The sequence below is a fragment of the Tamandua tetradactyla genome, chromosome 2 (assembly GCF_023851605.1).
Source record: "Tamandua tetradactyla isolate mTamTet1 chromosome 2, mTamTet1.pri, whole genome shotgun sequence".
Classification (NCBI taxonomy): domain Eukaryota; kingdom Metazoa; phylum Chordata; class Mammalia; order Pilosa; family Myrmecophagidae; genus Tamandua; species Tamandua tetradactyla.
This window is the reverse complement of record NC_135328.1, coordinates 211182698-211189344: the sequence shown is the minus strand read 5'-3', so window position 1 is coordinate 211189344 and position 6647 is coordinate 211182698. Positions and strand designations below refer to the sequence as shown.

At 44.1% G+C, this 6647-nt stretch overlaps 1 protein-coding gene across 4 annotated transcripts in view; it reads left to right on the top strand.

Annotated features, from left to right (window-relative positions):
• KAZN (kazrin, periplakin interacting protein) overlaps positions 1 to 6647 on the top strand; it is a 1164933-nt gene that overhangs the window by 755498 nt on the left and 402788 nt on the right. The window lies entirely within an intron of this gene.

The window sequence follows — 6647 nt, the reverse complement described above, 5'->3', positions numbered from 1 at the left end:
CGGAGAACCAGGCTTGGGGCAGCTCACAGCAGGAAACAGTGCCCGGATCACGTGGCAGAATTGCTTTATGAAGATGACAGTGCCACCTGCTGGCACAGACGCTGCTCATTGCAGCCTGATGTTGGGTACCAAGTGCCACCCCTAAACTGCTGTCATGGCCATCCTGGGAACTGAATGGAGCAGCTGTACAGTCACCCAAGATCTGCCGTAACCCATTTCTTCCAGCCATGAGCTTCTATCTCGGCATCGCTTTGAGCACAGTCTGATTAGTAGAGCCCAGATCACCACAAAATGAGGCTGAGAAAGGAAATTTCTGGCTTCTAATTTGGGGAAGATGTAGACTCAGGAGGTGGGAAGCACCCCAAATGTAGAAAAGGTATTCAGAGTTCAGCACAGCCAAAATCGATGACACATGTCCAGTGCTCAAAAAGACCTTACCTCATGTCTTCACATCACAATGAGCTGGACATTTCAAGGGGATGAGAGAAGGAGAGCCACCAAATATTTTCACTGTCCCCTACTTTCTATCAGAGGCAGAATAAGCTAAACCTCTCTGAGATTTTACTAGTCCCACTTCTCACCTTTGGCTGAAGGTAGATTCTGCTCTCAGCTGACCAGTGCTAGACCCCAGAGCTGGCATGGGCATGGACATGGAGTGGTTCCTACAACCCACAGCAAAGCTCCATGGACTCATCAAGTGATGATTCCCAAGTGGCTAGGTGCTCCGCCTTCACTTCCCACCCCAAGGCAGAAAGCACTGGTCCTTGGTGATTTGTTTTTTTAAAATAGAAACCCACATTGAATCTAACAGAGGTATATATGAGGTGAAAGAAATCCCAAATGTTGGCGAGGAAGGGTTGTTTGGAATCAGGGAGACTTTCATCCTGAACGTTGTATCCCGTGGAGGGGGAAGGGCAATGATACTAATATGCAGAGTTGGGCTTGGAGAGAGAGGCCACATCTGAGCAACAAAAGAGGTCCTCCAGAAGTACTCTTAGGCATCCAATAGGTAGGTTCAATTTCTCTGCTCCATACATAAGCTTCACAACAGCAAGCCTCAAAATTAAGGGCTTGACCTATTGATTTGTGTGTCCCTAATGTTTGACACAGTATCAGGGGTTCTCCAGTGGTTAAGTTTAATAGTTCCATATTTTTTTCTTCCATCCCTCAAGGGACTTTGCCGGTACTTTTTGATTATCTGCTTAGTATAGTCTGGGATGTATCCAGGCATTACATTAAGCTACATAGGATTAAAGGCCCTCATTTTGATTCTGGGCTCCCTATGTTTGGACTGTTTAAATGATCTATCCAGACAGGCTGAGATAGATGATGTGCAACAAAAAATTTAGATTCTGGACAAAATAAACCTTTCTTCCTTTGGTCTCAAATTCAGTGTGGCTTCCGTGTTCCCTTGCTGGGTGCCCTGTGCTGGTGTTGAGTCAGTCTTGTGGTGTTAGTTATTTGAACAGTGACTTGACAAGACTTCTCCTTTCATATATCCCCTTGGGAGAGCTGATTTTCCCCCACCTGCCAGGGATGTGATGGCTGCCTAGAGCCAGGGCCCTCAGCAAAGTTGGCCACTCCCTGACTTGGTATTGGAGGGGCAGCTAGGAGGAAGCCCCAGAGATCACATCCTTAAAGTGATGGCCTGATACAGACACCAAGGTGTGTGGCACCTGGGTGAGTAGAGCTAGCCTGACATCACTCCACCCTACCATGCTTCTGCCTTTCCTTTATGTTCCTTTATTTGTCTGTATCATTAGAATTTAAATTTCAGAGTTGTATTCTGTTTTCTTCAAACATCTTCTCCAGATGCCTCCAGGCCTGACATATAGGAAGTGCATAGTAAAAATTTTGTTGAGTGAACTTTGAATAATGTTCCAGGGGACATTATTCCAGGAACTAGGTTCCTGGAAACAACCTAGTTTATTCTCAGAGAAATTTTTGATCTTGTCTTTGATAGAACAGGGATTTCCCCTCTTGTCATATGGATCATTTCTGAGTTATTTTGCTCTGATTGCCTGTGGCTGCCCTGTTGACTTGGCTCTACAATCCATGTACACTTGGTCCCCCTCCATTCTAAACACAAGAGGAAGAATTGAGAGGAGGCAAAGAATGTAGAGGAGGCAAAGGAGAATCTGACTTGACATGTTGGAAGTGGAGGAGAGACTAGCGCATGGAACTTCAGAATCCCCCAGCAAAACCCCAAAGATGAGATTTTATTGGTCCAGGATTTTTCAGTGAGTAAGAGCAAGCTGTTTCTCTCCTCACATGCTGGCACCCATCCATTTGGAATAAGTGCCTGTCTCCCCTACTGGGGTTACGAAGCTGGGTGATCTTTAATTATGCTCATTCCTCTGCCCCCAGGCCTCAGCTGAAATGATCTCTCACATACTGCTGTGTTCCCTTTTCAAACATGAGTCAGGTCCTTCTTGTGCCTCCCTGAGACACTGGCTGAACTTAATGCCTGTCAGGAGTATTGACCTTGAAACCTAATCATGTGTTTAGACAGCCAAGGAGCCTTAGGGAGGTCACTTTCACCTTCCTGAGCCTTAATTCCCACCTGTATAGTGGAAAAGATTATACCTGCTCTGTTGTCCTGCAGGGAGGGTTGTGAGGATCCAATAAAATAGTGGATGGAAGCCCCAAAGTGGAAACAACCCCGATACCCATCAACTCATGAATGGATAAACAAAATTTAGTATATCCACATGATGGAATATTATTTGGAATGAAATTTTGATATGTGCAATGACATGGATAAACCTTGAAAACATGATGCTAAGTGAAAAAACCCAGGCACAAAGGCCACATATTGTGTGATTCCATTTATATGGCTTGTACAGAGTAAGCAAAACCATTGAGACAGAAAGATTAGTGTTTCCCATGAGCTAGGGAAGAGGAGAATGGGAAGTGACTAGTAATGGGTACAGGCTTTCTTTCCATGGTGATGAAAATGCTCTGGAATCATGTAATGTGATGGTTACATAGCTGTGTGATTATGTTAAAATCCACTGAATTGTACGGGGGGAATTGATGGTATGAGAATTATATCTCAATAAAATAAATAAACAAAAATAATAGCTGAGAAAGGACTGTTAGCTGTAAGGATGCTACATTGGAGTGTTATCATCAACATCATCTTTATGTCTTACCATTTATTTAGTGCCTACTGTGTGCCAGGTGCTGTGGCAAGGGCTTTGTATATCTTACTTTGCATAATAGATATTATCATCACTTTGTGAAGAAGACTGAAGATCAGAGAAGTTAAGTAACATGAACGATGACCCACAGCTGGGAACTGGTCAGGCTGGGCCTCAATCTCAGGTTTGTCTGACTCCAAAGCTCAGACTCTTTACCCCATGCTCATGCTGTCATCTCTTAGGTTCAAGGGCTCCTAACGATAACCAAATGACTTTTATTGGTGGAGGCCTGGCCATTATTTAATTTAAAATGGTTCTTAGAACCTAAATGGTGATATCCGAGATCCCACTGAAAAGACAAATATTTCCATAGTCAATCTGAGTGAGCCATCTGAGCTGTAGAAATTGGGCTGGCTCAAGAGTGACTCACCAAGGGACAAGTGGCTGATCTCTTTGGCCGGTGGAATAAGAATAGCATCCAGGAATTGCAGGAGTTGATGACAGATCCTAAGGCAACCCAAGGCCCAATTCTCAGACATTGGTGATGGCAGGCACCCATTCCTAGGCTTAGGGAAGCCACTCCAGCGTTCCCTCTGGGAGAAACTGAAAATCAACTTTGCAGTATCATGTGAAAAGGAGAACACCTCTAGGATCTTGAAATTATTGGTGGGGCTCCTCTGAGCACACTCCTATCTGCAAAGAGAAACCGAGGACACAGCTTGCCAAGACCAAGATAGTTTCAAGGTATGTCCATATATCAAAAAGCTATTGAGTGATGGCAGCAAAGGAGGTGAGCAAAGGACAACAGCCAACAAGGGGGCATACCAGAGCTTCCCAGGTCCCATGCAGATGATTTTTTTTCAGAGAAAACAGAGATGATATGTGTATAAATGAGTTTTGAGGAGGGCCTTGGGGTACTCCTTGCAGCCTGCAAGTTCCAGATCCAAATTTGGAGGTACCAGCCTGGTATGGGAGAAGGGACCCCAAGAGTCAAAGGGCCTTCATACCTTAGCTCCAACTTGAACAGAACATGTGACGCCGGGTGAGTCATTTCCCTCCTCAGCCTACGTTTTCTTATCCACAAAAAGAAGGGGCCTAACTGCAAAACCAGGGGGTCCTCGTTCCATGTCCTGATATAGCCCTATTTTCCTGACCTCTACTAGGTGCTGGGGATACAATAGTGACCCAAATGGACATCAGCCGACCTTACTGGTGCTGAGAAGTTAGTGAGGGAGACAGATAGCGATCAAATAACTTCAAACTATATAATTACAGTTGTTAGTGTTATGAAAAAGCAGCAAAGGATTCTATTTAAGCATAGGTTCTACTTCTTGCAGGCCTGCTATATACCCAGCACTCTTCTCATGCTTTATACAATTGCATTGACTTATTGAATCCTTATGTCTGCCCTCTGAGGTAGGTACTATTAACAACAGTGTCTCCATTTTACAAATAAGCAAACTGAGCCAGAGGAAAGTAAGGAGCTTGCCCGAGGTCACTCAGCTCAGTGGAAAGGAGTTGGGAATCTGTGCTCACAAGGACCTCTGCATAAGAAAGGACTTGGTCTGTCTTATTGAGTGCATTTGAGAAGTAGCTTATGGATAAAGGGTGAAAGGACAAGGAAGCACTGACTGTGTCAGAGGGAAGGATGCAAGGAGAACGGGGTCTGGGAAGGCAGTTCCCGGCAGGGTAAGAGGGAGTGGGGCAGCTTGGAACCCAACTGACTGTGCGACTTGCCTGCAGCTGCTGGGTCCTCCCTGAACCAGAACCTTAAGGGGTGAAATGTTTAATAAGCTCCCTGCATGACTATTTTAAAATGTATTACTTTATACTGTGGCATAATTGACATAGTGAAATGCACAAATCTTAAACGTCCAGTTTGGTGGATTTTGACAAGCACATATACAAGTGTAACCCCCAATCTCTAATGAGATACTGAAAATTTCCATCACCCCAGAAAGGTCCCTTGTGTCCCCCCCTCCCGCCCCTGTCGTTCCTCACTCTGCTCCTACCATGCAGTCACTGTTCTGAGTTCTGTCAGTATTTGTTTTGTCCAATTTAGAGCTTCATGTACATGGATCACGTAATACATATGCTTTTTATGCCTGGATGCTTTTGTTCAGCAAAGTACTTTTGAATTCGCCCACATCGTTGCGTGTGTCAGTAGTTCATTCATTTTGATGGCTGAGGACTACTGAATTGCATGGATATACTGCAGTTTACTTATCAGTTCTCCTATTAATGGACATTGGATTCTTTTCTACCTGTGGCTTTTCTGAGTGAAGCTGTTGTGGTTATCTGTGTACAGGTCATTTTGTAGATGTACGTGTTCAGTTCCTCTGGGTGAAGATCTAGGAGTGGAATGGCTGGTCACCCCTGGGTGATTCATAGCAGCCTGCCCAACACTGTTATTTCAGAAATTCTGGGCTGACCGACTCATGACCACCCTTTCAGCCCCCAAATCCTATGGGTCTCTATTTTGGCATGAAAGTGGCATTGGGAGTTACTACGTTTTCAGCTTTTTTTTTAATGGAGAAAAATTTTATTCTGAAAAAAGAGTTTTAAACAGAACACACAATTATTCACCCCTAAAACCCTATAAATTCTTCCCCTACACAGCCAGGACATGTTTGGCCATGTGAATGCTCTTGGTTCCTAGACCCAGGAGATCTGCAAGATGCTGGCAGCTCGACACATGAAAGATTTCACGATCACTTTTATTGTAAGAGATGGGATGCATAATGATGCCAGCAGCTCACCTGCCACTGTCAGCCCCAATTCTTTCCCATTTGAACTGGATTCCTAGTAAGTCCATTAAAATCCTTTCTCCCTTTCTTTTTCCTGAGCTGTTCATACTGGAGTCTGAAAAGCAGACATCTTTGTTTATATTTCCCTTGGCTGTATTAAAAACCCTATTGGTCATATCTGACATACTGCAAGCTTCCTATCAGATAGGAGAGGAAGCGCCTGCTGAATGCATGATGGGATGGGAGATGTGAACTGAAAGCCATTTAGATACTGACCCCTGGCACTTCCCCAGGAACTAGAAGCTACCAAATATCTCAGTGGTAGGAAGGAACCAGGGAAAACCAGGTGGAGTTTAATTGCTTGAGTGCAGGGTTACTCAGAAGTGCAAAGAAACAATAAAGACTCTAATTAAAACTCTGTTGCTCATGTTTGATAGTCGTGGCCTGTCTCACAGAAGATGTGTAGGTTGAACAGACAAATGATATTAATGTGATATTATTGTAGAGGTGCAGCACGAAGATTTTACACCGTTCTCTGCTTGAGGGTTACCCACTCATCCTCTAAGGTTCAATTCTAGTTGACCCACCAAATAGCCTTGACCACCCTCTCCTCTTGACCTTCACTATATCCCTGTAGGTTTTCACAACTGTCACACCTGTGTTCAGTGCTCACACATAAAATGCGCTCAGTAAATATTTGTCAAATAAATGCATGACGAAAGAATACCATTTCTTTACTACATGTTTATTAACCTCA